The 10,660-nt window shown below is 30.8% G+C and overlaps 1 long non-coding RNA gene across 1 annotated transcript; it reads left to right on the top strand.

The window, feature by feature from the left end:
* The first annotated feature begins 1,708 nt into the window (after positions 1-1,708).
* On the top strand, positions 1,709-7,618 carry LOC143048379 (uncharacterized). The gene is made up of 2 exons (XR_012969808.1): positions 1,709-2,412; positions 7,363-7,618. It is a non-coding gene; the product is annotated as an uncharacterized LOC143048379 (long non-coding RNA).
* Positions 7,619-10,660: the final 3,042 nt, after the last annotated feature.

Here is a 10,660-nt window from a genome sequence, read left to right as displayed (position 1 = left end):
GAAAAGTTGTCTAGTATAGTTTTTAAATAAAGAAACGCAATGCGTTATGTAAAAATAAATTAATACCTTCATGCGGTCAGATTATTCGAGTGTTAAAATACTAGAAAAGTGCTTATTTACCACTTGTTCTACAACTTAACATGGGAAACACAGCTAAAAAAAAAATCACTGTTTCAAAGGGAGGTAATCTATTTTTTTTCATATGATTTTATGTACATTATGAGGAGAAATATGTGCAAAATGTGATGTAAATGGGGAGAATATTTATGCCTTTCATTGATATCATAACTCTAAAGTGTAATTTCTATTGTTTCTTTGAATCTGCACACAAAAACTGATTTTTACCATATACCCCATGCTTCTTCTCACAGTACACTCAGTGCATCCTGGATAGCCGCAACTAAGATAGAAATTTGTGTAAAAAACAACTTCAAATGGTTCCAAAATCCTTCCATTACATTAAAATTTACAGGAAATGAGTTTGTTGATAATTGTGTGGCCTTGGACAAGTACAGTGAAAGAGTGCATATTTTCCTGTAAGGGACTTTTTTACTTCTTTTCCCACTTTTTTTGTAATAAACATGTAAGGTATCCAATTTTCAAGTTCCAGTTTCAATACAACATTCATAAATGCTGAATTTGTAAAGATAGAGCAAAATTTATACTATAGCCCATACTGCGGCCAATGTATATTTGGTATATAAAGTTGCACATTGACGGTTTTTAAAAGAATGGTGTAAAATACTATGTTTAATAAATATGAATTGTTTTCTGTGTTTGCTTTGACCAGTATTGCAAGTACACCTAGAAACTAAAGACTTGGTGTACTCTTAGTTAAATTTTTCCTTATATGGAAGTTTTTGATTAAATACCCTGAAAAGACCACAAAAAGACTTTTTAAAGGCTTTTTAAAGCAGTTTGATACCAAATAAAACAACAATTATGTTTCATTATACTAAATCTGTGTTTTAATTACTTGTAAAGTTCACAAAATGTCATTGACAATCACTCTGCAGAAATTCCTGTTACCCAAACATCAGGATGGATTCTTCGCCAAAACTAGACAGCCAGAACTGAAGTAGAAAAAAGTGCCAAATATAAATAAATAAGACTAAGTATAACCAAACTTTGCATTTGGAAGATTAAAGTAACAATTTGGAATATGTAAAAGCAATTATTTAACATAAAAATCCAATTACAAACATTTCAACTCTAGTTTCCTAGATGAAGGACATGTAATCATGAAAAGTTGTCTAGTATAGTTTTTAAATAAAGAAACACAATGCGTTATGTAAAAATAAATTAATACCTTCATGCGGTCAGATTATTCGAGTGTTAAAATACTAGAAAAGTGCTTATTTACCACTTGTTCTACAACTTAACATGGGAAACACAGCTAAAAAAAAATCACTGTTTCAAAGGGAGGTAATCTATTTTTTTTCATATGATTTTATGTACATTATGAGGAGAAATATGTGCAAAATGTGATGTAAATGGGGAGAATATTTATGCCTTTCATTGATATCATAACTCTAAAGTGTAATTTCTATTGTTTCTTTGAATCTGCACACAAAAACTGATTTTTACCATATACCCCATGCTTCTTCTCACAGTACACTCAGTGCATCCTGGATAGCCGCAACTAAGATAGAAATTTGTGTAAAAAACAACTTCAAATGGTTCCAAAATCCTTCCATTACATTAAAATTTACAGGAAATGAGTTTGTTGATAATTGTGTGGCCTTGGACAAGTACAGTGAAAGAGTGCATATTTTCCTGTAAGGGACTTTTTTACTTCTTTTCCCACTTTTTTTGTAATAAACATGTAAGGTATCCAATTTTCAAGTTCCAGTTTCAATACAACATTCATAAATGCTGAATTTGTAAAGATAGAGCAAAATTTATACTACAGCCCATACTGCGGCCAATGTATTAAGATTTAATCATTAAGCATTAAATCAATTTAGTAAATTAAGATTATCGTCTGCTAAACTAGAGTTATCTTTTCTTTAATTTTGAAGGACTTGAGCGTCTTTCATTTACCTACATAATTTCGTAAGCGGTTTTCCCGCTTTTATTTGGTATAAAATTGCATGCTTTTCGTGATTTGTTCATTACGTGATTTGAACTGAAGGACACAAAAAGGATGGGCTGATTCAGACATAAGTAGTTCATAACAATGCCAAGAGATAGAGGCAGGCGTCGTCGGCAGGACCCGGTTGGAGACTTCGTCTTAGAATGGCTCCCAGGGAACAACTTCAACCACCATTTAGGAATGAGAGAAGGCGTCCCGAAGTTGATATTGATGAAGATGCCCCTGTAGTAAGAAGACGGAGTGTTGATGGACCTCAACTAGTTGCCTTGCAACCAGATGTAGAATTCAAGAGATTGAACCTGAATTAGCTGCCTTAGGTGAGGTTATTGAAGTTTTTGATGAACATCTAATGTTGCCTGGTTTTAATGAGGTTGTTTTATTAATAAGTCAAAAGCTTAAGGAAAAAAATTGGAATTTTAAATATATTGATTTGTCCCTTATGCATCACAACAATTTCAACAGTCAAACAAATGAAAACACCATTGGCATTAATGACGGTATGCTGGTTATACAAAACAAAGTTAAGAAAAACCATACTGTTAATTCTGTTGAGGATTGGACTGATTGTTTTATTGCTTATGCCCAGGTCCTTATTGAAAGATATCCTGGAAAAGCAAGTGAACTTTTCTCATATATGTCAATAATAAGGGGTGCAGCGGCTGATCATCCTGTTGAAAAATGGTATTCTTATGACCAACAATTTCGTTTGAGAGTATCAAGGGATCATACTGAAAAATGGTCATCCATAGATGGTTTTTTTGTGGTTGCGTATTTTAACTAACAATACTCAAAAACAACAGCAGGCTAATGTTGGTTATAAATGCTGAGATTTTAATTTTAAAGGTTTTTGCAATAAACGCAATTGCCAATACAGGCATGCATGTCTCAAATGTGGTTTTAATCATCCTGCTTTACGATGTCGTTGCTTTATGGACAATGAAGGTAATACTGGTCCATCTAGGTTTAAAAGAAATACCAATTCACCTTTTGTTAACAACTCTGCTAATAGACAAAACCTAAAAGGAGTTTTTCAGCAAAGATAATTTATAATTTTTAAGAACTACATCCAGACCAGTTTAATATTTGGGCCCTAGGAACATCTCCGGTTAATGTAAATGAACTCTCTAAGCTTCTGGAACTATATCATGATAAGAAAAGCACTGTTGAACTTTTGAATGGATTTAAATATGGTTTTAAATTCATTAGGTCCTAGACGTTCATGTGAATATAGAAATTTGTTGTCTGTTTTGAAAAACCCTATTGAAGCTCAAAAGAAGTTGAATAATGAGATATCATTAGGTCGAATGGAAGGCCCATTCAAACATAAACCTATTTCAAATCTTCGGTGCTCTCCTATTGGTTTAGTTCCTAAGAAAACTGGTGGACTTGGATTGATAACTTATTTGTCTTACTTCCGAAGGAAAGTATTAATGATTTTATTGATACTCAGTTTACCAAGGTCACTTATTCATCATTTGACAATGCAGTCAAAATTGTTAAACAAATGGGGAATTCGGCTTTAATGGCAAAAATGAATATTAAATCGGCATTTCCTTTACTTAAATGTTATCCTGGTGATTTTGATTTTCTAGGCATCAAACTAAATGGTCTTTACTATATCCAAAAAATAATGCCCATGGGATGTTCTATTAGTTGTGCTACATTTAAAAAAAAAAAAAAAAATTTTCAACCTTTTTGCATTGGTCAATTAAAATTAAAACGCATTCTGAAAATTTGGATCATTATCTTGATGATTTTATATTTGTTGGAGAAGCTCATAAAGATGACTGTCTCTTTCTTATGACTGCATTTTCAAGTTTGTTCAAACTTGGAAGTTCCTATAGTAAAAAAAAAAAAACAAAAAAAAAAACAGAAGGTCCTTGCACAAAACTGGAATATATAATTTAATTTATTCAGATGAGATGTTGGTTAGAATACAAGTGTTAAAATAAAAAAACTTAAAGATCAGATAAATTGGGTATTGGAAAAAAGAAAAGTTACTCTGAAAAAAATGCGTCTTTAACAGGTTCGTTGGCTTTTTGTGCAAGGGCTCTTCCCTCCAGAAGGGCATTTTTGAGGCGTCCATATGGCTCTTTTAAGAATGTTAAAAAATCTCATCATTTTATAAGATTGACCAAAGGAATACGAGATCATTTGCATATGTGGCAATATTTTTATAAAGAATTTAATGGCTATACATATATCCAAGATTTAGATTGGGTTTCAAATGCTGATTTACATTTGTATACTGACAGTGCAGTTGGTCATTCAGTGGTTTGTGCAGCTTATTTAAATGGGCCATGGGCAATTTTACAATGGCCATAATTTGGGCAAAGTTTTATTAAGTGACATTACTTATTTGGAAATTATACCTATTGCTTTGGCCATCTATTTATGGAAAGAAAGGTTTACGAATAAGAAGATAATGTTTCATTGTGATAATATGGCTGTTGTTACAAGACGGGTTATGTTTTTGTTAAGAAAAATAGTTTTGTGGACATTGTTATTTAATTTTCAATTTAAAGCGTTGCATATTTTTTCAAAATACAATTTTATTGGTGATGCTTTATCTCATGGACAGATGAAGTTCAGAGAAGTAACGAGCAATGCCGACCGGACGCCACAGACTATTCCACACGAATTCCTAGATCTTTTGTTATAGAAGCTCCAAAATTGTTGAATTATTCAATTTCTCAAAGTACCAGAAATGTTTATGAAAATGCATTGCATTCGTTCAATATGTTCAGGATGGAATATTCTATTCCCCTTAGTTGGCCACCAAGTAACAGACAAATTATTGGTTATATTGTTTTTTTTTTGTCACTAAATCATTATTCATCATTACAAATAGATCATATATATCTGGAATAAGTTACAAATTAAAAATTCAAGGGAATGAAGATTTAACTAAATCTTTTATCATACAGAAACTTTTGGGTGGTTGTGATAGACTTTACAATTCTTAAGATCTTCGGGAACCTTTGACTATTGATATTTTGATTAGATTAAATGTGGCTTTGAGGCACGTGTGCTCTTCTTATTATGAAACAATATTGTTTCAAACAGCATTTAACTTAGCTTTCTGCATTTTTACGTGTGAGTGAATTTGCCATTACAATGAATGTTATGCGAGAGCATGTTTTACATAGGCGGGATATTTATATTGACCATCTTAAATCAGCTGTTTATTACGATAATTTTTTTTTTCAAAAACTGATCAAAAAGGGAGATCCACTACTTTTGTTGTAAAATATAAATAAAAATGAATCAAATGAGATTTGTCCTCTACAAAGTTTGAAAGCCTTTTCGCAAATAAGACCTGGAAATGATGGTCCTCATTTTTGCCATATAAATGGGAAAACATTGACAAGATTTCAGTTTCATACTGTTTTAAACAAAGGGGGGTTAGATCTTACCTACACAAAGTTTGGGGCAAGGCTATTAAACATACTGATTTTGATGATATCCATCCAACTCTTTTCGCTGATGATGGCGAATCTGTCATATATTGGCAATGACATTTTTATTAATGCTATTCAGTCAGCATTAGAGTTGTTTACTAAGTATCCAAACAGATTTTTATATCCAGATGAATTTTAAACTGTTTAAAGTTGCAAGCCATCGTGCATGGACACATGAAGTTGTATGTCAGTTGAATAATTTATTTCAGTTGTTAAACGCATGCATCAAGTTGAACAGCTCTGTTGAATATACAACAGTTTTGTTGTTAGTTGTAAATACTTAGTTGAATAATGTTTTTTTTTGTTGTGCACATTGTTTATAATTGTACTGTTGTATAGTAAAGTTGATTACTTCGTTGATCCTTTGTATAGAAAAGTTGATTACTTCGTTGATCCTTTGTATAGAAAAGTTGATTACTTCGTTGATCTGTTGTATAGAAAAGTTGATTACTTCGTTGATCTGTTGTATAATAAAGTTGATTACTTCGTTGATCTGTTGTATAATAAAGTTGATTACTTCGTTGATCTGTTGTATAGTTTAAGTGATATTCTTCGTTGAACTGTTGTATAGTAAAGTTGATATTTTTCGTTGAACTGTTGTATAGTATAGTTGATATTCTTCGTTGAACTGTTGTATAGTATAGTTGATATTCTTCGTTGAACTGTTGTATAGTATAGTTGATATACTTCGTTGAACTGTTGTATAGTATAGTTGATATACTTCGTTGAACTGTTGTATTGTATAGTTGATATACTTTGTTGAACTGTTGTATAGTATAGTTGGTATACTTTGTTGAACTGTTGTATAGTATAGTTGATATACTTCGTTGAACTGTTGTATAGTATAGTTGATATACTTCGTTGAACTGTTGTATAGTATAGTTGATATACTACGTTGAACTGTTGTATAGTATAGTTGATATACTTCGTTGAACTAATGTTTAGTATAGTTGATATACTTCGTTGAACTAATGTCTAGTATAGTTGGTATACTTCGTTGAACTAATGTTTAGTTGTTAAACTCCGTTCAATTAATATGTTTGTTCAAAACCTAGGTTTTTTCATTTGTTTTGTGTGTTAAAGTTAAATTTTTGTCATGGATTGATAAATTTTGTTTGGCGATGCTTACAAACAAGTTTGCTAGCATTTGGCTGAATTTATTACAGTTGGTGTCTGGTAGCCCAGTTGCCATTTGGAGAAAACATATGATGGTTGCCCTTCTATGTTTTTATCTTGGACATTAATGAGACATTGTCGAAGAATGCAAATTCATAGGCCGGTAGATATATAGTTGAACTGTCCTAATAAATCCATGACAAAAAATTGCCAAAATTCAAACTTACTATTTGTTGTTTTTTTTTTTTTTTTTTTATTATGATTATTATTTAGTTTGTCTTACAACTTATCTTCATTTGTATAACGAAGGTAATCTGGAGTCATTGGAAATATTACGAGTGATTTCAATGGATTTGGGTTATCTTTTATCTGGTATATCGAATTCCTAAATTTATATCAGTTGGTTTCTTTCGAATATTTAATAATAAGATTTAATCATTAAGCATTAAATCAATTTAATAAATTAAGATTATCGTCTGCTAAACTAGAGTTATCTTTTCTTTAATTTTGAAGGACTTGAGCGTCTTTCATTTACCTACATAATTTCGTAAGCGGTTTTCCCGCTTTTATTTGGTATAAAATTGCATGCTTTTCGTGATTTGTTCATTGTGTGATTTGAACTGAAGGAACACAAAACCCACCCTATCCCACCCTTGAGAATATTTTCTGCTCTCTGTTGTATATTTTCAGATATCGTTAAAGAAGCGTCATGGATTGGACAGAATATGAACTGAATATATTGATTTACTGAATGGCTGAATTTATTACAGTTGGCGTCTGGTAGCCCAGTTGCCATTTGGAGAAAACATATGATGGTTGCCCTTCTATGTTTTTATCTTGGACATAAATGAGACATTGTCGATGAATGCAAATTCATAGGCCGGTTGATATATAGTTGAACTGTCCTAATAAATCCATGACAAAAAATTGCCAAAATTCAAACTTACTATTTGTTGTTTTTTTTTTTTTTTTATTATGATTATTATTTAGTTTGTCTTACAACTTATCTTCATTTGTATAACGAAGGTAATCTGGAGTCATTGGAAATATTACGAGTGATTTCAATGGATTTGGGTTATCTTTTATCTGGTATATCGAATTCCTAAATTTATATCAGTTGGTTTCTTTCGAATATTTAATAAATTTGGTATATAAAGTTGCACATTGACGGTTTTTAAAAGAATGGTGTAAAATACTATGTTTAATAAATATGAATTGTTTTCTGTGTTTGCTTTGACCAGTATTGCAAGTACACCTAGAAACTAAAGACTTGGTGTACTCTTAGTTAAATTTTTCCTTATATGGAAGTTTTTGATTAAATACCCTGAAAAGACCACAAAAAGACTTTTTAAAGGCTTTTTAAAGCAGTTTGATACCAAATAAAACAACAATTATGTTTCATTATACTAAATCGGTGTTTTAATTACTTGTAAAGTTCACAAAATGTCATTGACAATCACTCTGCAGAAATTCCTGTTACCCAAACATCAGGATGGATTCTTCGCCAAAACTAGACAGCCAGAACTGAAGTAGAAAAAAGTGCCAAATATAAATAAATAAGACTAAGTATAACCAAACTTTGCATTTGGAAGATTAAAGTAACAATTTGGAATATGTAAAAGCAATTATTTAACATAAAAATCCAATTACAAACATTTCAACTCTAGTTTCCTAGATGAAGGACATGTAATCATGAAAAGTTGTCTAGTATAGTTTTTAAATAAAGAAACGCAATGCGTTATGTAAAAATAAATTAATACCTTCATGCGGTCAGATTATTCGAGTGTTAAAATACTAGAAAAGTGCTTATTTACCACTTGTTCTACAACTTAACATGGGAAACACAGCTAAAAAAATCACTGTTTCAAAGGGAGGTAATCTATTTTTTTTCATATGATTTTATGTACATTATGAGGAGAAATATGTGCAAAATGTGATGTAAATGGGGAGAATATTTATGCCTTTCATTGATATCATAACTCTAAAGTGTAATTTCTATTGTTTCTTTGAATCTGCACACAAAAACTGATTTTTACCATATACCCCATGCTTCCTCTCACAGTACACTCAGTGCATCCTGGATAGCCGCAGCTAAGATAGAAATTTGTGTAAAAAACAACTTCAAATGGTTCCAAAATCCTTCCATTACATTAAAATTTACAGGAAATGAGTTTGTTGATAATTGTGTGGCCTCGGACAAGTACAGTGAAAGAGTGAATATTTTCCTATAGGGGTAAATTCAGTAAAAAATCTCCCATTGACTTTAATGCTAATCTATGTATGGAATTAAATTTATACCTGATTTACCTGTAGAAATTGGAAACTTTCATATAACATTCATGAAAGTACAAATGTAGCCCTATCTTTTGCACTAATAAAAACATAGGGTCATGCGGCATTTTTGGGCATTCACATGGCCTTGTTTACAAACAATGTAGATTCGCACTGAATTCCTATACTGACCCCCATTACTTTTCAACCCTGTAGTAAAAAAAATTAGTACATTCAGCATTTATTTTTTATTTATTTTCAACTCTAGTTTTGATCCATCTGCCAAAAAATATTTATTACAAACATTATCTACCAATCAGAAGAGCATATCACTTCAGTGTTATACAGAAAGCTCTCCCCTAAATAGGCGGTCCCTGATGACGTATATGTATTTACTGAATTTACCCCTGTAAGACATTCCAAACTAGATATGTCATATTCAGGACCGATAACTCTGTTGATAGATTTTATAGGGTATACAATATTGTTGAAATCAGAGCAATCGTATTATATGACGTCTCTGTTTAAATGTATACAATAACACTTTTTTACACGAGTTAAACTTTATACCGATTCACTGAATGCAGGGATTTAGCTTAAAATATTGAATTAAAAAAAAATAATAATAAAATCTCGTTGAATTTCCTATAAAATAATAAAAAAAAAATCCATTTAGATTAAATTTAAATTTGAATCATAATATTTCTTTAAAATAATTATGGAAACATAAATATTTGAATATCTTTTATATGTTCTTAAAGTTTATTATGATACATACGTCTTCTGATTTGACACGGGAAATTAAAAGAAGATATTTATCTGTACATCTATTAAAACTTTTGTATATCACAAAATTTAAACTCTGGTAATACATGTATACACACTGACAGGATGTTTAATGTTACCTGGTTGCTTTTAGTTTGCACGTCTACCTGACAATATATTGTTACGTAACATTATAACCCAAGTCAGAGTTCACCTGTTCTGTAAAGGGATGAAATTTCAAAGGTATAGAATATTTATCTATAATAATTGTTGGGCATTGGATTTTTTTCTAATCGGCTGAAAACATGTTTTTGTTCTATAAGGAATGTATAACTATATTTCTACAAAAAGATAAAATATACAGAAAACAGGAAACACACCTTTAAAAAAAGAAGAGAAAAAAATGTATTATGAATTTTATTGTAAAATATTTTCCGGTAACAGTAAATACTGGATATCTGTCAAAATAAATGTTCCCGTGTCACACTTAAAATAATATTTTCATTATCAAGACATTTTGAAATCAATCATATCGAAATGTCACCAAAGAAAACAACAGAAATATCAGAGATTCTGAATGAAAAATTAAATATAATCTAGAAAAGTCTTACTATACAAATCCTTGATTTGATGCAACATTTCCATATACATCATCCGTCATTTTGAAAAATCCCGAAAATTTCCCTTTTTTAAATCGATGTTTGACCGAATTTGCCCTAAAATCAAACTGTTTTAAGTAGTATTCCCCGCCAGATATATGTTTTAATATACTTAATCGATTTGCAAAGTTTGTTTTTTATTTACGGAATTTCTTTATTTGTTGTACAAGTAGACATGGGTATCGGTAATTTAGCATCGAGTCAACGGAGAAATGACGAGAAAAAGTGCATGTTTTACAACTCTAAAATGACCGCCTTTAATCAAAAATTAAACTGTTAGGACCAACATTGTT

This window comes from Mytilus galloprovincialis, chromosome 10, assembly GCF_965363235.1.
Source record: "Mytilus galloprovincialis chromosome 10, xbMytGall1.hap1.1, whole genome shotgun sequence".
Classification (NCBI taxonomy): Eukaryota; Metazoa; Mollusca; class Bivalvia; order Mytilida; family Mytilidae; genus Mytilus; species Mytilus galloprovincialis.
The sequence above is the reverse complement of the archived record's forward strand: the minus strand, read 5'-3'. Positions and strand labels throughout refer to the sequence as shown.